Source organism: Oncorhynchus mykiss, chromosome 18 (assembly GCF_013265735.2).
Source record: "Oncorhynchus mykiss isolate Arlee chromosome 18, USDA_OmykA_1.1, whole genome shotgun sequence".
Taxonomy (NCBI): domain Eukaryota; kingdom Metazoa; phylum Chordata; class Actinopteri; order Salmoniformes; family Salmonidae; genus Oncorhynchus; species Oncorhynchus mykiss.
Genome location: NC_048582.1, coordinates 56,131,979 through 56,154,188, shown reverse-complemented (window position 1 = coordinate 56,154,188; position 22,210 = coordinate 56,131,979). Strand labels below are relative to the sequence as shown.

At 43.2% G+C, this 22,210-nt stretch overlaps 1 protein-coding gene across 1 annotated transcript in view; it reads right to left on the bottom strand.

Moving 5' to 3' along the window:
- LOC110496862 (adhesion G protein-coupled receptor B2) overlaps window positions 1-22,210 on the bottom strand; it is a 472,722-nt gene that overhangs the window by 347,403 nt on the left and 103,109 nt on the right. The window lies entirely within an intron of this gene.

Sequence of the window (22,210 nt, the reverse complement as noted above, 5' to 3'; positions counted from 1 at the left end):
GGAACAGGGGATCAGTGTGTTTGAAACATGTCTGAATCTAAGAGAAGGAGATCACAGGGTGAAAACGGGCGAGGACACACTGGATACATCTCAAACTGGGAAGAGTGGAGAGAGATGAGAGGAGATGAGAGGAAAACAGAAGAGGAGGAGAAAAAAAGAGATTGAGGGCGAGTAGGATGTACTAATAGGGATGTCATCTTAGACTGGGTTGAGAGGAAAGTTGAGAGGAGAGAGAGAAGAGGTTAATGAGGAGTGAGGAGAGGTCAGATGAGAAAGAGAGAGGAGGTTGATTAGCTGTGAGGAGAGGTCAGATGAGAGGAGAGAGAGAGGAGGTTAATGAGGAGTGAGGAGAGGTCAGATGAGAGGAGAGAGAGACGAGGTTAATGAGGAGCGAGGAGAGGTCAGATGAGAGAGAGAGAGGTTGATTAGCAGTGAGGAGAGGTCAGATGAGAGGCGAGAGAGAGGAGGTTAATGAGGAGCGAGGAGAGGTCAGATGAGAGGAGAGAGAGAGGAGGTTGATTAGCAGTGAGGAGAGGTCAGATGAGAGGAGAGAGAGAGGAGGGTAATGAGGAGCGAGGAGAGGTCAGATGAGAGGAGAGAGGAGGAGGTTAATGAGGAGCGAGGAGAGGTCAGATGAGAGGAGAGAGAGAGGAGGTTGATTAGCAGTGAGGAGAGGTCAGATGAGAGGAGAGAGGAGGAGGTTAATGAGGAGCGAGGAGAGGTCAGATGAGAGGAGAGAGAGAGGAGGTTGATTAGCAGTGAGGAAAGGTCAGATGAGAGGAGAGAGAGAGGAGGGTAATGAGGAGCGAGGAGAGGTCAGATGAGAGGAGAGAGAGAGGAGGTTGATTAGCAGTGAGGAGAGGTCAGATGAGAGGAGAGAGAGAGGAGGTTAATGAGGAGCGAGGAGAGGTCAGATGAGAGGAGAGAGAGAGGTTGATTAGCAGTGAGGAGAGGTCAGATGAGAGGAGAGAGAGAGGAGGGTAATGAGGAGCGAGGAGAGGGACAGAAAATAAGAAAAGGAGTGGATGAAGAAAGCGGTATGTTATCTAACACTGGGAATAATGGATAAGAAAAATAGGAAATGAGAGGAGTGAGGGGAGAGAGGAAAAAGAGGATGAAGAGGCGGATAATGTTCACCAGCAGTATTATCAACCAAGCATTGTGACAGAGACGTTCTGGATGAAAATGTCACCCCCTGTCATCTCTCCCTCTTCCAGCATCCTCCCTCCTCTATCTTACCCCATTTCCATCCAGACCAACCTAACCTTATCGTCATGGAGACAAGCAGCTAAAATGTCACCAGCTGTCAGCTGAGGTAGCAGAGTGTGTTTGTGCCAAATGGGTTTGTGTCACCTTATTCCCTTAATCCCTTTATAGTGCACAACTTTTCATATGGTCTCTGGTTCAAAAGAAGTGCACTACATTGACAATATGGTGCCATTTGGAACGTATATAGTATATAAGGGGGAAATAGCATTAAAATAAAAAAATACCCTCGTCAAATGCTGTAGCACTATGAATTACCCGAGTCAAATACTGTACCAATATGAATTACCCGAGTCAAATGCTGTACCAATATGAATTACCCGAGTCAAATACTGTACCAATATGAATTACCCGAGTCAAATACTGTACCAATATGAATTACCCGAATCAAATGCTGTACCAAAATATATTACACTAGCCTAATAATGTACCACTATGTGTTGCCTTAGTCAAATAATGTACCACTATGTATTACCCTAGTCTAATACTGTATCACTATGTTATACCCTAGTCTAATACTGTACCACTATGTTATACCCTAGTCTAATACTGTACCACTATGTTATACCCTAGTCTAATACTGTACCACTATGTTATATATATACCCTAGTCTAATACTGTACCACTATGTTATTTCCTAGTCTAATACTGTACCACTATGTTATATATATACCCTAGTCTAATACTGTACCACTATGTTATACCCTAGTCAAACATTGTACCACTATGTTATATCCTAGTCTAATACTGTACCACTATGTTATACCCTAGTCAAACATTGTACCACTATGTTATATCCTAGTCTAATACTGTACCACTATGTTATATATATACCCTAGTCAAACATTGTACCACTATGTTATATCCTAGTCTAATACTGTACCACTATGTTATACCCTAGTCTAATAATGTACCACTATGTTATATATATACCCTAGTCTAATACTGTACCACTATGTTATACCCTAGTCTAATACTGTACCACTATGTTATACCCTAGTCTAATACTGTACCACTGTGTTATATATATATACCCTAGTCTAATACTGTACCACTATGTTATACCCTAGTCTAATACTGTACCACTATGTTATACCCTAGTCTAATACTGTACCACCATGTTATATATTTACCCTAGTCTAATACAGTACCACTATGTTATACCCTAGTCAAATACTGTACCACTATGTTATACCCTAGTCTAATACTGTACCACTATGTTATATATATACCCTAGTCTAATACTGTACCACTATGTTATACCCTAGTCTAATACTGTACCACTATGTTATACCCTAGTCTAATACTGTACCACTGTGTTATATATATATACCCTAGTCTAATACTGTACCACTATGTTATACCCTAGTCTAATACTGTACCACTATGTTATACCCTAGTGTAACACTGTACCACTATGTTATACTCTAGTCTAATACTGTACCACTATGTTATACCCTAGTCTAATACTGGACCACTATGTTATACCCTAGGGTCTAATACTGGACCACTATGTTATACCCTAGTGTAACACTGTACCACTATGTTATACTCTAGTCTAATACTGTACCACTATGTTATACCCTAGTCTAATACTGGACCACTATGTTATACCCTAGGGTCTAATACTGGACCAATATGTTATACCCTAGTCTAATACTGTACCACTATGTTATACCCTAGTCTAATACTGTACCACTATGTTATACCCTAGTCTAATACTGTACCACTATGTTATATATATATACCCTAGTCTAATACTGTACCACTATGTTATACTACAGTGTAACACTGTACCACTATGTTATACTCTAGTCTAATACTGTACCACTATGTTATACCCTAGTCTAATACTGGACCACTATGTTATACCCTAGTCTAATACTGGACCACTATGTTCATTAGAGCCTCCATGTAATGCAAGATAGCTTTGGTGGACTTTCAACATGATTTCACAACGCGCTTGATTATGTTCAGTCCAGACTACGCTTTCGACTAGAAGTCACTGTTTGTGTGTATGTATGTGTGTGCGTTTGTGTGTGTTTAATGTGTGTATTTTTGTCTCCAGGGTATTAGAAAGAGCCCCCAACAGTATCCAGTGGGCCTGGGAGACTAAGAAACACTGTGGAACACAGAACAACACAGCTCTGCTGTGCTCGCTTCTCTTTCTCAGTGATATGAGACACTTCTGCCAAAATAAAACAAGATTACACCATTCTATTCACTCTGCAAAACAGGAGAAGGAGGGAGGGAGGGAGAAAGAGAGCAAGAGAGCAAGAAAGAGAAAAAGAGAGAGAAAGAGAGAGATTTTAGTGCTGTTTCAGCAGCCACACACACAAACGTCCAGAGCCTTGCATGATCAAATAACAAGTCCATTGAAAGATGTGTAATCCCTGAACATACACTAATTTAGGAGATGACATTGAGAAAGGGGAGTCATCCAAAACATGTTTCAAATGGATTTCATTTTCAACGAGGGAAAACGCAATATACCATCAATGTGTGTTTGTTTGTATGTATGTGTGTGTGCAGGTGTGTGTGTGTGTTTGTTTGTGTTTGTGTGTGTGCGGGTGTGTGTGTGTGTGTGTGTGTGTGTGTGTGTGTGTGTGTGTGTGTGTGTGTGTGTGTGTGTGTGTGTGTGTGTGTGTGTGTGTGTGTGTGTGTGTGTGTGTGTGTGGGTATGCATAGTATGCATTTCAGTAAAAAGTTCAGTAGATTGTGTGCTGTGTAGAAACCTTACATCGAACAGCCAGGCAATTTGGGATATATTAGTACAGGCAAAATTAGAGGACTATATGAAAACTCAACGTGATAACATTGACATCTTGTTTTCTCTCAAAAACTTGCTCTGGTAAAACACCAAAATATGTTAAAAAAAAATGTATTTTAAAGAACTTGATAATGTCTTCATGAAAAACTGCTAAAATAACTGTTTTCACACATTGTACTCCTTGTGTTAGACAATTGCCGTATAAATAAATACCAGCTAAATTGAAGTGGTAATTTGGTGTGTAATAAAATATGTCTCATCATTTGGCAGTAGTATTTCTATCTAGAAGAATGCTGTATGGGCCACTCTGCAGCTGGTGTCTATTAGATGGAAAAGACTGAGAATCAAAATATGGTTTGTTAATAATATTGATATTGATCCAACTTGATTAATTTGACCTCATCTTTATCCCGGCTCCCTGTGGTGTGTGTGTGTTTGTATGTGTGTGTGTTTGTGTGTGTTTTTGGCTTTACAATCCTTGTGGGGACATTTCACCAGTTTCCACAAGGAAAAAGGCAATATTTTTGGCTTAGTGGGTAGGTTTAGCGTTAGGTTTAGAATTAGGGTTAGGATTAGGATTAGAATTAGGGTTAGGAATTTGGTTTGTGTGTGTGTGTGTGTGTGTGTGTGTGTGTGTGTGTGTGTGTGTGTGTGTGTGTGTTGGATCCTCGCTAACCTTAGTTCAATGCTTGTCCCACTTTTTAAGGCCGAGCAGCCGCACACAAGCCTAAGATCACCACACGCAATGCCGAGCGTTGGCTCGAGTGGTGTAAATCTCGCCACCATTGGACTCCGGAGCAGTGGAAAAGAGTTCTCTGGTGTAATGAATCATGCTTCACCATCTGGCAGTCCGACGGACAAATCTGGGTTTGCCGGATGCCAGGAGAGCGCTACCTGCCCCAATGCATAGTGCCAACTGTAAAGTTTGGTGGAAGAGGAATAATGGTCTGGGGCTGTTAATCATGTGTCAGAGTAGCCTCCTCAGTTCCAGTTAAGGGAAATCTTAACGATACAATTGACAATTACATTTAAGACGAATCTTTGCTTCGAACTGTTGCTTTGTCGCAACAGTTTGTGGAAGGCCCTTTCCTGTTTCAGCATGACAATACCCCTGTGCACAAAGTGAGATCCATACAGAAATGGTTTATAGAGATCCGAGTGGAATAACTTGACACGCCTGCACAGAGCCCTGACCTCAACCCAGTACAACATCTTTGGGATGAATCGGAATGTCGACTGAGAGCCAGGTCTAATGTGGCTCATGTGGCTGAATGGAAGTCCCCGCAGCAATGTTTTTATCTCCTCTCTCTATCTCTCTATCTCGCTCTCTCTCTCTCTTGCTAGCTGCAGAGCAGAGTTCCCTTTGAAGTGTAGCCAGGCAAGATATTCATTTAATTATCTCCATTCTCTCTTAATTTCCTCCCTGTTTTTTTTAGGGCTGCGGAGCGAGAGATGAAAGGAGGTGAGCTGACACTGCAGGTATACTGTACCTGTGTGTGTGTGTGTGTGTGTGTATGTGTGTGTGTGTGTGTGTGTGTGTGTGTGTGTGTGTGTGTGTGTGTGTGTGTGTGTGTGTGTGTGTGTGTGTGTGTGTGTGTGTGTGTGTGTGTGTGTGTGTGTGTGTGTGTGTAGGGTTGACGTTTATTGGGATGAATTTTGTCCTGGAGCCAGAGCTGAGCGATTTCAACTAGAAACAGTGGCAAAGCCAAAATGGTATATATATCGTAAAAATTCATGAAAACAAAAGATAGCTTTTTGGTCTTAATGTAAGGTTAGGTTAGGCATTAGGGTTACCGGTGTGGTTAAGGTTAGGTTCGGATGTTACTAATTTGTGGCTGTGCCAGCGAGTGGCCACCAAGCAGATCTGCCTTCAGTCCATGAGTATTTCTCAATAAATTCCAACCTGCATGTGTGTATGTTTGTGTGTCCTTGCCTGCAGTTGGTCATGCCTGCAAGAAGCAGACACAGTAACAGACACAGACACACACACACACACACCTCCCCCTCTCACATATGTGTGTACTTTAAGTAGGAGAGAAACAAGTGAAGGTCTCATCTTCAGTAGAAGTCAGAAGTTTCCATATACTTAGGTTGGAGTAATTAAACATCGTTTTCAACCACTCCAAACATTTCTTGTTAACAAACTATAGTTTTGGCAAGTCGGTTAGGACATATACTTTGAGCATGACACAAGTCATTTTTCCAACAATTGTTTACAGAGAGATTATGTCACGTATAATTCACTGTATCACAATTCCAGTGGGTCAGAAGTTTACATACACTAAATTGACTGTGTCTTGGAAAACACCAGAAATTTATGTCATGGCTTTAGAAGCTTCTGATAGGCTAATTTACATAATTTTAGTCAATTGGAGGTGTAACTGCAGATGTATTTCAAGGCATACCTTCAAACTCAGTGCCTCTTTGCTTGACATCATGGGAAAATCAAAAGAAATCAGCCAAGACCTCAGAAAAAGAATTGTAGACATCCACAAGTCTGGTTGATCCTTGGGAGCAATTTCCAAACGCCTGAAGGTACGACATTCATATGTACAAACAATAGTATGCAAGAATAAACACCATGGGAACACGCAGCCATCCTACCTCTGAGGAAGGAGACGTGTTCTGTCTCCTAGAGATGAACGCACTTTGGTGCAAAAAGTGCAAATCAATCCCAGAACGACAGCAAAGGAAATTGTGAAGATGCTGGAGGAAACAGGTACAAAAGTATCTATATCCACAGTAAAACGAGTCCTATATCGACATAACCTGAAAGGCCGCTCAGCAAGGAAGAAGTCACTGCTCCAAAACCGGCATAAAAAAGACAGATTACGGTTTGCAACTGCACATATTTACAAAGATCGTACTTCTTTGAGAAATGTCCTCTGGTCTGATGAAACACAAATAGAACTGTTTGGCCATGATGACGATCGTTATGTTTGGAGGAAAAAGAGAGAGGCTAGCAAGCCGGAGAACACCCTCCAAACCGTGAATCACGGGGGTGGCAGCATTATGTTGTGGGGGTTCTTTGCTGCAGGAGGGACTAGTGCACTTCACAAAATAGATGGAATTACGAAGAAGAAAAATTATGTGGATATGTTGAAGCAACATCTTATTGAGACATCAATCAGGAAGTTAAAGATTGGTCGCAAATGGGTCTTCCAAATGGACAATGACCCCAAGCACCCTTCCAAAGTTGTGGCAAAATGGCTTAAGGTCAACAATGGCTTAAAAAAAGGCTTAAGTAAATGTATTGGAGTGGCCATCACAAAGACCTGACCTCAATCCTATAAAAAATGTGTGGTTGGATGTGTGGTTAGAACTGAAAAAGCAAGGAGGCCTACAAACCTGACTCGGTTACACCAGCTCTGTCAGGAGGAATGGGCCAAAATTCCCCCAACTTATTATGGGAAGATTGTGGAAGTCTACCTGAAACGTTTGACACAAGTGAAACAATGTAAAGGCAATGCTACCAAATACTAATTGAGTGTATGTAAACTTCTGACCCACTGGGAATGTGATGAAAGAACAAAAACTTAAATAAATAATTCTCTCAACAATTATTCTGACATTTCACATTCTTAAAATAAAGTGGTGATCCTAACTGACCAAAGACAGGGAATTTTAACTGGGATTAAATGTCAGGAATTGTGAAAACTGAGTTTAAGTCTATTTGGCTAAGGTATATCTAAACTTCCAACTTCAACTGTATATCCCGCTAACATGATGGATCCTCAATGATGAAGAGTGTTCTCACTCTGAAACCTTCTGTCCCCTGTTATGTCTATTAACCATACTGCCCCAAACCCTTACTGGCCCTGTCCCGTCATATCTATAAACCATACTGCCCCAAATCCCCTACTGGCCCTGTCCCCTGTCAAATTTATAAACCATACTTCCCAAACCCCCTACTGGCCCTGTCCCCTGTCAAATCTATAAACCATACTGCCCCAAACCCCTACTGGCCCTGTCCCGTCATATCTATAAACCATACTGCCCGAAAACCCACTACTGGCCCTATCCCCTGTCAAATCTATAAACCATACTGCCCCAAACCCCCTACTGGCCCTGTTCCCTGTCAAATCTATGAACCATACTGCCCCAAACCCCTACTGGCCCTGTCCCGTCATATCTATAAACCATACTGCCCCAAATCCCCTACTGGCCCTGTCCCCTGTCAAATCTATAAACCATACTGCCCCAAACCCCTACTGGCCCTATCCCCTGTCAAATCTATAAACCATACTGCCCCAAACCCCCTACTGGCCCTGTCCCCTGTCAAATCTATAAACCATACTGCCCCAAACCCCTACTGGCCCTGTCCTGTCATATCTATAAACCATACTGCCCCAAATCCCCTACTGGCCCTGTCCCCTGTCAAATCTATAAACCATTCTGCCCCAAACCCCCTACTGGCCCTGTCCCCTGTCAAATCTATAAACCATACTGCCCCAAATCCCCTACTGGCCCTGTCCCGTCATATCTATAAACCATACTGCCCCAAATCCCCTACTGGCCCTGTCCCCTGTCATGTCTAATAACCATACTGCCCCAATCCCCTTTCCGTCCCTGTCAACTTCACTATTGTCTTCTGTAGCTCAGTCGGAAGAGCCTGGCTCTTGCAATGCCAAGAAAGTGGGTGTGATTCCTGGGACCACCCACCGATATATAAAATGTATAGATGAATGACTGTAAGTCGCTGGATAAAAGCATCTTCTCACTGGCATGTATTATCATTACTATCTCCTTAACCACACTCCAGCTCTCTAGCCTCTCACCCTCAACCCCCTCTGTGCATACACCGAGTGCTGTGTGTGTGTGTTTATTCTCTCGGCTCAGCAGCATGTCGAGGGGTGAGAGGTCAACGGTCTCCGTGGAAAAGCTGTCATCGTCAAGGCGACGCACGGAAGCGGTAAACACCATACCACCCACAGGGACACAGCGACAATACAACCATTCCTACATACAGCTGGCCGTGTGTATGGGTGTGTGTAAAGCCTTGGGGCTCCAGTCTGTCTGTAGATCAGTCAAGACTGAAGGGCAGGACTGTTAAAGCGCTATAGCACTCTGGAGAGAAGAAGAACATCCTGTCAGTCTCTCTTTATCCCTCTATCTCTCTCTCTGTCTCTTTCTCTCGCTTCTCTCTCTCTCAATCCTTCGCTCTCTCTCCTCGCTCTCTCTGTCTCTGCCTTTCCAATCTAACTGTATTAAACGCTCTCTTCCCTCTCCCGTATCTCTCTCTTCCTTCATTCCTCTCTCTTCCTCCATCCCTCCCTCCCCATCCATCCCTCCCTCCCCCTATCTCCCTCTCTTTCTCTCCGTCTATAACTACTTATCAAATTCTGACAGCTCCCAAAAAAAACTCTCCTCCCGTTCCTCTTGGGCATGGACTCGTTCTCTCTCTCGCTCTCTCTCTCTCTTTATTTATCTCCCTTTCAGAAGGAAATATTTCAATTCCACTAGAGCTCCTCTCCTCTACCAAGTGACAGGTGTTTGCAGAGCAAGAGAGAGAAAAGGAGAAAGAGAGAGAAAAGGAGAAAGAGAGAGACATGGCTAAAATACACAAAACACATCCCTCACCTAAAATCACCTAGGTAGAGAGGAGGGAAAGAGAATATGGGAATAAGAAAAAAAGAGTGTGGGAAGGAGAGAAAAGTAGGAGTTTTGATGGGACAGAAAACTCAATGCTATAACCAGAGTAAGGGATCTGTTACGTTACCAGCAAAATTATTGTAATAAGATTACAGATACTTTTGATTAACTAGATGATTACTTTGAGGATTACTTTTAAATTCAGAAAGGATGTTTGTAAATGACTACTGAAAAAAGCAACAATTTTAAGTATGTTCCACCTGAGCAAGTCTGACCACAAGTCAGAGACCACTGTGATGACACACCAAATGTGTTTGATGAATCGCGGGAAAAGAGCAGGAACAGGCTTTTCTAGTCAACAGTCCAAGCTATATCTTCCAACTGCTGTCGGCATCCAAAGATGATCCAACTTGAATAAACGCTTGGAGGTAAGGATGACAGCAGTGGTGTCGTCTACGGTGATACAGATATCACTTATTATTGATATCTACATAGCGCATTGATGTGAATTACACGGCTGCACAGTCATTTAGCTATTTGTGCCTTATGGTTGTTGTGGATGGATGTTCACAAATCTAAATGTGTATTTCAACCCAATAATGGTTGAATTCAAGAAGTTTCAGCTGCCTATAAATATTTGTTTTTGAAACCAGAGAACAGCCATTGAAAATTGCTCTCTTGCAACAGCTGCATAGTGCGGATCCCAGCCTATGGATTAAATGTGGGTCTTTTATTGCTCAATCTAATTCATGCTGATAGAAAAAAAAACGATCCATTGGTCTAATGGACACATGCTCACTCTCGCACACTTCTGATAGGCTTAAAGGGGCAATCTATAGATGCTACACTCATTTTTGGACTTTTAATTATATATATTAATATAAAGACATAATTAAATCATATTACTGTATGTAGATGAAAGCAATGGGTTAGAAGAAGCCTACATAACTAACCCATAAAGTAAAACGTAACATGACCAGCTATGTAAACTTTAACATTGATTTATCCTGCAATCGATGTGGTTCAATCGGTAACATACATTTTTATTTTCTTCTAATGTCTCTTAATGGGAAAATAATCTAAAGGTAACTGATAATGCCTCTTAATGGGAAAATAATCTAAAGGTAACTGATAATGCCTCTTAATGGGAAAATAATCTAAAGGTAACTGATAATGTCTCTTAATGGGAAAATAATCTAAAGGTAACTGATAATGCCTCTTAATGGGAAAATAATCTAAAGGTAACTGATAATGCCTCTTAATGGGAAAATAATCTAAAGGTAACTGATAATGCCTCTTAAAGGGAAAATAATCTAAAGGTAACTGATAATGCCTCTTAATGGGAAAATAATCTAAAGGTAACTGAATGTAATCAGATTACGCTACAGAGTTTGGGTAACTAACGGATTACATTTAGAAAGTAACCTACCCAACCGTGGCTATAACAGACAACTCCCTAGCCTCATTAAGTAACTCATGAACCCTACTCTGTGATATTCACTGCAGATCAAGTCTTCTGGCCCATTTCCTGTATTCCCCTGCAGTGTGTTCCCGCTCAACATGGAAACAAGGTTATGAGAGGTGTCATCCCTGCCATCCCAAACTTACAGTGTAATTCATTTTTTAATTGTTATATTTAACCTTTATTTAACTAGGCAAGACAGTAAAGAACAAATTCTTATTTTACAATGACGGCCTACAGTGGCCAAAGCCTCCCCTAACCTGGACGACACTGGCCTACCCCGCCCTATGGGACTCCCGATCACAGCCAGTTGTGATACAGCCTGGAATTAAACCAGGGTCTGCAGTGATGCCTTCGACCGCTGCACCACTCGGGAGCCTTTAAACAGGAAGAGCTGGAGAACAAAGTACAGAGATGATGGAGGGAAAGGGGGGGGGGGGGCAGATAGTGAGCAGGAATACAAAGAGAGAAAGCAAGGGAGAGAAGAAGAGAAAAGGAGTGTAACGAAGATTAAAAAATAGGTGGAGAGCTACAAGTGTTGACTGATAAAAAGATGTCAGCGTGATGAATCAATCACCATTCATGACAATGTTTGGATGGCTGACCATCTGTGGGCAATCACAGTGGTCAAACATACATTATATGTGGATTTCTCCGGGGAGGGACGTTCCCACAGAACCCTGGGAGCCTGGACACCATCTGAGGTTTTGCAAATGTGAAATGTTACTGTACAAATGAAATTGTCATGTTTGGATTGTTTCAAGAGTTCACAAAGAGCTACGCATTTTGATATGAATTGTTGTACAGTTGAAGTCAGAAGTTTACATACACTTAGGTTGGAGTCATTAAAATTTTTCAACAATTGGCCTCCCGGGTGGCGCAGTGGTTAAGGGCGCTGTACTGCAGCGCCAGCTGTGCCATCAGAGTCCTGGGTTCGCGCCCAGGCTCTGTCGTAACCGGCCGCGACCGGGAGGTCCGTGGGGCGACGCACAATTGGCCTAGCGTCGCCCGGGTTAGGGAGGGCTTGGTCGGTAGGGGTGTCCTTGTCTCATCGCGCACCAGTGACTCCTGTGGCGGGCTGGGCGCAGTGTACGCTAGCCAAGGTGGCCAGGTGCACGGTATTTCCTCCGGCGCATTGGTGCGGCTGGCTTCCGGGTTGGATGTGCGCTGTGTTAAAGAAGCAGCGGCTTGGTTGGTTGTGTATCGGAGGACGCATGACTTTCAACCTTTGTCTCTCCCGAGCCCGTACGGGAGTTGTAGCGATGAGACAAGATAGTAGCTACTACACAATTGGATACTACGAAATTGGGGAGAAAAAGGGCTAAAATTCAAAAAAAAATCCGATATGTTAATTGACATCATTTGAGTCAATTGGAAGTGTATCTGTGGATGTTTTTCAAGGCCTACCTTCAAACTCAGTGCCTCTTTGCTTGACATCATGGGAAAATCAAAAGAAATCAGCCAAGACCTCCAACATGTTTTGTAGACCTCTATAAGTCTCCACGTTCATCTGTACAAACAATAGTACGCAAGTAGAAACACCAAGAAGGAGACGCGTTCTGTCTCCTAGGGATGAATGTACTTTGGTGCGAAAAGTGTGAATCAATCCCAGAACAACAGCAAATGTCCTCTGGTCTGATGAAAGAAAAATAGAACTGTTTGGCCATAATGACCATCGTTATGTTTGGAGGAAAAAGGGGGAAGCTTACAAGCCGAAGAACATCATCCCAACCGTGAAGTACGGTGGTGACAGCACCATGTTGTGGGGGTGGTTTGCTGCAGGAGGGACTGGTGCACTTCCAAAATAGATGGCATCATGAGGTAGGAAAACTATGTGGATATTTTGAAGAAGGAGGAATGGGCCAAAATTCAACCCACTTATTGTGGGAAGCTTGTGGAAGGCTAACCAGAATGTTTGACTCAAACAATTTAAAGGCAATGCTATCAAATACTAATTGAGTGTATGTAAACTTCTGACCCACTGGGAATGTGATAAAAGAAAGAAAAGCTGAAATGAATGATTCTCTCTACTATTATTCTGACATTTCACATTCTTAAAATAAAATGGTGATTTTTTTAATGTATTTTATTTCACCTTTATTTAACCAGGTAGGCCAGTTGAGAACACCTTTATTTAACCAGGTAGGCCAGTTGAGAAAACCTTTATTTAACCAGGTAGGCCAGTTGAGAACAAGTTCTCATTTACAACTGCGACCTGGCCTAGATAAAGCAAAGCAGTGCGACACCAACAACAACACAGAGATACACATGGAATAAACAAACGTACTTTCAAAAACACAATATAAAACATCTACAGTGCCTTGCGAAAGTATTCGGCCCCCTTGAACTTTGTGACCTTTTGCCACATTTCAGGCTTCAAAAATAAAGATATAAAACTGTATTTTTTTGTGAAGAATCAACAACAAGTGGGACACAATCATGAAGTGGAACGACATTTATTGGATATTTTAAACTTATTTAACAAATCAAAAACTGAAAAATTGTGCGTGCAAAATTATTCAGCCCCCTTAAGTTAATACTTTGTAGCGCCACCTTTTGCTGCGATTCCAGGTCTTGGTAGATTTGCAGTGGTCTGATACTCCTTCCATTTCAATATTATCGCTTGCACAGTGCTCCTTGGGATGTTTAAAGCTTGAGAAATCTTTTTGTGTCCAAATCCGGCTTTAAACTTCTTCACAACAGTATCTCGGACCTGCCTGGTGTGTTCCTTGTTCTTCATGATGCTCTCTGCGCTTTTAACGGACCTATGCTCTGGATTGAATCGCACTGTGCAGACTGGCAGGACTTGACCGGGCTAAGGTTAGCTGATGACCACTAGCAGTAGCTAACTGACTAGTAGCTAGTTAACTGGCTAGCTTCTGTTGGGGGTTCTGGTTGTAAAGTACAGAAAATAGCAGATTCATACCACATTGGGTGAGGCGGGTTGCAGGAGAGTATGTTGAAATTGAGGTTCAAAATATAAAAAATAAATACAAAATATATATCAAGAAAAATATATCTTTTTTATTTATTTCACCTTCATTTAACCAGGTAGGCTAGTTGAGAACACCTTCATTTAACCAGGAAGGCTAGTTGAGAACACCATCATTTAACCAGGAAGGCTAGTTGAGAACACCATCATTTAACCAGGAAGGCTAGTTGAGAACACCTTCATTTAACCAGGAAGGCTAGTTGAGAACACCTTCATTTAACCAGGAAGGCTAGTTGAGAACACCATCATTTAACCAGGAAGGCTAGTTGAGAACACCATCATTTAACCAGGAAGGCTAGTTGAGAACACCTTCATTTAACCAGGAAGGCTAGTTGAGAACACCTTCATTTAACCAGGAAGGCTAGTTGAGAACACCATCATTTAACCAGGTAGGCTAGTTGAGAACACCTTCATTTAACCAGGAAGGCTAGTTGAGAACACCTTCATTTAACCAGGAAGGCTAGTTGAGAACACCATCATTTAACCAGGAAGGCTAGTTGAGAACACCATCATTTAACCAGGAAGGCTAGTTGAGAACACCTTCATTTAACCAGGAAGGCTAGTTGAGAACACCATCATTTAACCAGGTAGGCTAGTTGAGAACACCTTCATTTAACCAGGAAGGCTAGTTGAGAACACCTTCATTTAACCAGGAAGGCTAGTTGAGAACACCATCATTTAACCAGGAAGGCTAGTTGAGAACACCTTCATTTAACCAGGAAGGCTAGTTGAGAACAAGTTCTCATTTGCAACTGCAACCTGGGTATATACATAGGACACGACAAGATAAAGACAAAGACGTCTGAACTGCTACGCCATCTTGGAAAGGTGATCCTAACTGACCTAAGACAGGGAATTTTGTCAGGAATTGTGAAAAGTTTAAATGTTTTTGGCTAAGGTGTATGTAAACTTCCAACTGTATCTAGGTGCTATGGATTTATTGTTACAGGGAAAGTGTGTTATTTCTTTGGAGGACAACGGATAGTTAAAAGATGAGCGACACAGGGGTTTCAATTGAGTTTATTATGTTAGAATCTGGGTGTTGTTGTTTTACTAGCAAAGTGCAAAAAAATGTTAATTTAGGTTAAGCGTTTTTCTGCTTGAATTTGTTCATATTTTGAGAACTTGTTAGCAATCTCCTGTGTGTATCTACGTTAAGTCTTAGAATATGGATGATAGTCATTTATTCTGAGTAGTCTGTAATGTATAATTTATTTCATGTACACTGGAATTGTTTGAGTGTTAATTATTTCATGACTAATACATTCTATATTAGTTGAATAGAGTAAACGCATTGCTCGTTTTACAGAGTAAATACTTGTTATTTTTTCGGCTATGAGAGACAGCCACTTATTTCATTGCAGTTTCTGTTCAGTCAAACAGACCCTATTGACATGCAAATGAGAGTGGAGCTTTATACACACACAGCTCAGACACACAAACACAAACACACACACACACACACACACACACACACACACACACACACACACACACACACACACACACAATCCAACACACACACACACACACTCCGACACACACACATGCACACACGCAAACACACACACACACACACACACTGAGGGAGAATAGCTTGTATGCTCAAGGTTGTCTACAAACCAACATCTGTGGTGATTCATCAAAAGAGAGCGAGAGAGAGAGAGCGAGAGAAAGAGAGAGAGAGAGAAAGAACAGCAGGTAGAAAGGGAATACTGTGAGAGATTGAGAGGGATGGAAAAGGGAGGGGGATATTGAGGAGGACAAGAGTGGTAAAGAGTGGGGAGAGAGGGACGTGTAGGGAAGCAAGTGAGAGATGGACAGAGGGAGGGGAAAGGAGGCGGATTAGAAGAATGGCAGCATGGGCTCACTTCCTCTTTTCCTCCCTCCTACTCTCCTTCCATTCGTTTATCTCTACATACAGACAGGCACACTGTGCCAGGGAGGACAGTTGACCCTGGCAGCATTCAGTGAGCATTGAGATCCATAAAATATGATGATCGCATATAACTGATAAACACACACACACACACACACACACACACACACACACACACACACACACACACACACACACACACACACACACACACACACACACACACACACACACACACATACACACAAACACACTGAGCCAGATAAGGGCCATGAGACTGAAAGACACACATGCACAGTGGCCAAAGCCAGCAGGTATTCTCAGTGGTTTGTGGGTTGCCAGGTATGTTTCAATATCCCAGGTCCCCAGCCCACTGAGCCCCACTCAGCAACAGAGAGAGGGGCCTTCACACACTGGCCAAAGCAGGAGGCTAATCCACCAGCTGAGATATGGAGAGTGAATGGGAATGGAAATAGAGGGAGAGAAACAGGGGATGAAGAGAAAGACAGATAAGAGGACGAATAGGAAACACATGACCAGGTGATGGTGGACAGTAGATGCAGATAGAGATTGAGATGGAGTGAAAGAGAGGAAGTTAGTGAAAGAGAAAGAGGGAGTTAGAGAATTTAAGCACACCTAAGATAGAAGCCCTTTCTCCTTGAATAAGAGAATACACACACACAATTACAAACACAAACACACAAATGCACATTTAGTTGCACACACACAATCTCAGGAACTCACACACACACACACACACACACACACACACACACACACAAACACACACACACACACACACACACACACACACACACACACACACACACACACACATACTGCCTCTATCAGTTAAGTGAACAGATGTTATACCAGGAGCATGCAGACCTTTACTATCTATTTCCTTGCTAATAATCTGCTGCTTATATACCTGCAGCTAGCCATGAGACCAAACTGATACTAGGAGTGTGTGTGTGTCTGTGTGTATTTTAATGAATCCCTTTCATGATCTTGTGTTGATGCCCCAGGTTAGATTCAGTGGAGTATTCATAAAAGCATAAGCACACAAACACAGTCTTGGAGGTTGGTAGTCAGTGAGGTTCCCCCTGCAAACTTACAGGTGATATACCTGAAGCACACACACACACACACACACACACACACACACACACACACACATATTACCTCAAATTATTCATTTTGAGGGAGTTGTGGATGGCAGATGGGCGTAGGTATCTGCCTCTGCTTCCAAAGGGCCAGTCATGTAAAGCCGTAATAGAAAAGCTTGCAAGTTCAAATGCAGCAATGGAAAGATGTTAATGAGATTTTTTTGTTGTTGCTATTACCATCAAGTATCATCAAGTATTCTCATGACTTGCGTGAGCATTGTGAACTATGGGGGTGCACTGGTCTGAGCCGCAGGATCTGGCTCTGAGCATCACGGGTTTGTGCCCAGTGCTGGGCAATGATTTGTCTTTTTTTTCTGAGCGCCGAAGAAGGCATATATCCTCAGGAACTTTTCAAATGTCCGAAATTGAAGTCTAGGGATCAGGCTGCATTCATGAGCTTGGGAACATTCATCTAAAATGTATTGCCTTGTTTGTAGATGGCCTTCAAGTGTTGTTAAACAAAAAAACATTTCATGTCCACAATGTGACTTTCTTTATGTTGCTATGGTCACAGTGGACTATGGATGTTATATGGATGTGAATAGCTATGGCATGTGGTCATTTAGTTATTGTCATATTGTTTGACACTGTCATGTTTGAGAGTGTGCGTGTGAGAGAGAATTTTGGATAAGGTCTGAGCCAGGTCTGGTACTGCTGATGGAAGAGACTGCACTCCTCAGCAATGGGGTTATGTACATCCTCTTATCCTCCCTCCCTCCTTCTCTCCTCATCCCCATTCCACCCCTGTCTAATGAGATCAGGAGAACAACTGACCTGAACTACAGACAGAGTTCACAACACACAGGTCATTTGGCAAGACTCTCTCTCTCATTCAAGGGGCTTTATTGACATTGGAAACATATGTTTACATTGCCAAAGCATGTGCAATTGATGAACAAAAGTGAAATAAACAATAATAACGGAACAGTAAATATTACACTCACATTCATTGCTGAGGAAAAGAGACATTTCAAATGTCATATTATGTCTATATACAGTGTTGTAACGATGTGCAAATAGTTAAATTACTAAAGGAAAAATAAGTTAACTTAAATATGGGTTATACAGTGCCTTGCGAAAGTATTCGGCCCCCTTGAACTTTGCGACCTTTTGCCACATTTCAGGCTTCAAACATAAAGATATAAAACAGTATTTTTTTGTGAAGAATCAACAACAAGTGGGAAACAATCATGAAGTGGAACGACATTTATTGGATATTTCAAACTTTTTTAACAAATTAAAAACTGAAAAATTGGGCGTGCAAAATTATTCAGCCCCTTTACTTTCAGTGCAGCAAACTCTCTCCATAAGTTCAGTGAGGATCTCTGAATGATCCAATGTTGACCTAAATGACTAATGATGATAAATACAATCCACCTGTGTGTAATCAAGTCTCCGTATAAATGCACCTGCACTGTGATAGTCTCAGAGGTCCGTTAAAAGCGCAGAGAGCATCATGAAGAACAAGGAACACACCAGGCAGGTCCGAGATGCTGTTGTGAAGAAGTTTAAAGCCGGATTTGGATACAAAAAGATTTCCCAAGCTTTAAACATCCCAAGGAGCACTGTGCAAGCGATAATTTTGAAATGGAAGGAGTATCAGACCACTGCAAATCTACCAAGACCTGGCCGTCCCTCTAATCTTTCAGCTCATACAAGGAGAAGACTGATCAGAGATGCAACCAAGAGGCCCATGATCACTCTGGATGAACTGCAGAGATCTACAGCTGAGGTGGGAGACTCTGTCCATAGGACAACAATCGGTCGTATATTGCACAAATCTTGCCTTTATGTAAAACATTGTGGTGGCAGCATCATGGTTTGGGCCTGCTTTTCTTCAGCAGGGACAGGGAAGATGGTTAAAATTGATGGGAAGATGGATGGAGCCAAATACAGGACCATTCTGGAAGAAAACCTGATGGAGTCTGCAAAAGACCTGAGACTGGGACAGAGATTTGTCTTTCAACAAGACAATGATCCAAAACATAAAGCAAAATCTACAATGGAATGGTTCAAAAATAAACATATCCAGGTGTTAGAATGGCCAAGTCAAAGTCCAGACCTGAATCCAATCGAGAATCTGTGGAAAGAACTGAAAACTGCTGTTCACAAATGTTCTCCATCCAACCTCACTGAGCTCGAGCTGTTTTGCAAGGAGGAATGGGAAAAAATGTCAGTCTCTCGATGTGCAAAACTGATAGAGACATACCCCAAGCGACTTACAGCTGTAATCGCAGCAAAAGGTGGAGCTACAAAGTATTAACTTAAGGGGGCTGAATAATTTTGCACGCCCAATTTTTCAGTTTTTGATTTGTTAAAAAAGTTTGAAATATCCAATAAATGTCGTTCCACTTCATGATTGTGTCCCACTTGTTGTTGATTCTTCACAAAAAAATACAGTTTTATATCTTTACGTTTGAAGCCTGACATGTGGCAAAAGGTTGCAAAGTTCAAGGGGGCCGAATACTTTCGCAAGGCACTGTATTTACAATGGTGTTTGTTCTTCACTGGTTGCAATTTTCTTGTGGCAACAGGTCACCAATCTTGCTGCTGTGATTGCACACAATGGTATTTCACCCAATAGAAATGGAAGTTAATCAAAATTTGATTGGTTTTCAAATTATTTGTGGATCTGTGTAATCTGAGGGAAATACGTGTCTCTAATATGGTCATACATTTGGCAGGAGGTTAGAAAGTGCAGCTCAGCTTCCACCTAATTTTGTGGGCAGTGTGAACATAGCCTGTCTTCTCTTGAGAGCCAGGTCTGCCTTTGGCGGCCTTTCTAAATAGCAAGGCTATGCTCACTGAGTCTGTACATAGTCAAAGATTTCCTTAATTTTGGGTCAGTCACAGTGGTCAGGTATTCTGCCACTGTGTACTCTCTGTTTAGGGACAAATAGCATTCTAGTTTGCTCAGTATTTTTGGGAATTCTTTCATTGTAATCATCTTTTTGTTTTCTCATGATTTGGTTGGGTCTAATTGTGAGGCTGTCCTGGGGCTCTGTGGGGTCTGTTTGTATTTGTGAACAGATCCCCATGACCAGCTTGCTTAGGGGACTCTTCTCCAGGTTAATTTCTCAGGGGGTGATGGCTTTGTTATGGAAGGTTTGGGAATCACTTCCATTTAGATGGGTGTAGAATTTTGATAATTAGCAGGTATCGGCCTAATTCTGCTCTGCATGCATTAGTTGGTGTTTTACATTGTTAAAGGAGGATATTTTTGCATATTTCTGCATGCAGTTCTCACTGAACGTGAAATGCTCTGAATTTACTAATGGACAATCTGACTAGGGCGAGTAATGTTCAGTGAGCTGTTCTCTCTTTCGGCCGGTCCTGGCAAAAGGACCGCAGAAACCTACCCACATCCTGGTTCACTCTCTCCATCTGCCCATTACTCTCGGGGTGAAACCCTGAAGTAAGGCTGATCGAGACCCCCAGATGTTCCATGAACGCCTTCCAGACCCTAGACGTGAACTGGGGACCCCGATCAGACACTTTATCCCCAGGCACCCTGTAGTGCCAGAAGACGTGTGTAAACAAGGCCACCGCAGTCTGTAGGGCTGTAGGGAGACCGGGCAGAGGGAGGAGACGACAGGACTTAGAGAAACGATCAACAACGACCAAGATTGCGGTGTTACCCTGTGAGAGTGGAAGATCAGTCAGAAAATCCACCAACAGGTGCGACCAAGGCCGCTGTGGAACGGGTAAGGGGTGTAGCTTCCCTCTGGGCAGGTGCCTAGGAGCCTTACACTGGGCGCACACCGAGCAGGAGGAAACATAAACCCTCAAGTCCTTAGCCAAGGTAGGTGACCAGTACCTCCTGTCCAAACAGCGCACTGTCCGACCGATCCCAGGAGGACCAGAGGAGGGTGATGTGTGGGCCCAATAGATCAACCGGTCACGAACAGCAGACGGACGCCCAGCGGGACACTGGACGGGAGCAGGCTCTCCACGTAACGCCTGCTCTATGTCCGCGTCCAGCTCCTACACTACCGGCGGCACCAGGCAGGAGGCAGGGAGTATGGGAGTGGGCCGCTCCTCTCCTCAATGGGCCGCTCCTCTGTGTCATACAGCCAGGACAATGCATCTGCCAGGCTGTATGAGCCTGGTCTGTAGGGAAGGGTAAACACAAAACGGTTGAAAAACCTGGCCCACCTTGCCTGGCGAGGGTTCAGTCTCCTCGGTGCCTGGATGTACTCCAGATTGTGGTGGTCAGTCCAGATGAGAAAACGTTGTCTAGCACCCTCAAGCCAATGTCTCCACGCCTTCAAGGCCTTGATGACAGGCAACAGCTCCCGGTCCCCCACGTCATAGTTTCGCTCCACCGGGCTGAGCTTCTTCGGTGGCGTACTCGAGCGCTGAGAGAGCACTGCTCCTATCCCAGCCTCGGACGCGTCCACCTTCACTATGAACGCCAAAGAGGGATCCGGATGGGCCAGCATGGGACCCCTGCAAACCCACCGGGCCCCCCTTCAGCTGTGAGGTACCTGACCAAAACCTTGGCTAAACCTCCGGTAGTAGTTGGCAAATCCTAAGAACCGCTCCACCTTCTTTACCGTGGTGGGAGTCAGCCAATGCGGTCACTCAACATCTCCACCCCTGAGGTGGAAATGCGATACCCTAGGAAGGAGACGGATTCTCAGCCTTGATGTACAGGTCATGCTCCAACAGGCGACCAAGCACCCTGCGCACCAGGGACACATGCTCGGCGTGTGTAGCGGAGTATATCAGAATGTCATCAATATACACCACTACACCCTGAAAAGCACAGTGGAGACCTGGTCTGGAATTTCCACCATAGTAGCTCCAACGGAAACCCCTAAACACCTCCCCGAGCACTCCAGCGACCACCCCATGAGAGCCCTCTGTGGCCAAGAAATAGTGGGAGAATGCGGGGAAAACTCAGAAAAAGGGACAAAGACAAACATATGAGCAACAGATGGCTCTGGGTGAGAATGGTGCCGGCTCACCTGGGGTGACGCCAGAGCACCCTGCCTGCTGCCTCGATCCCCAAAGGAACCAACCCAGCACCGACCGACAGTGTGACCTCTGCGGCCACCCATGGTGCACGAGCTGGGAC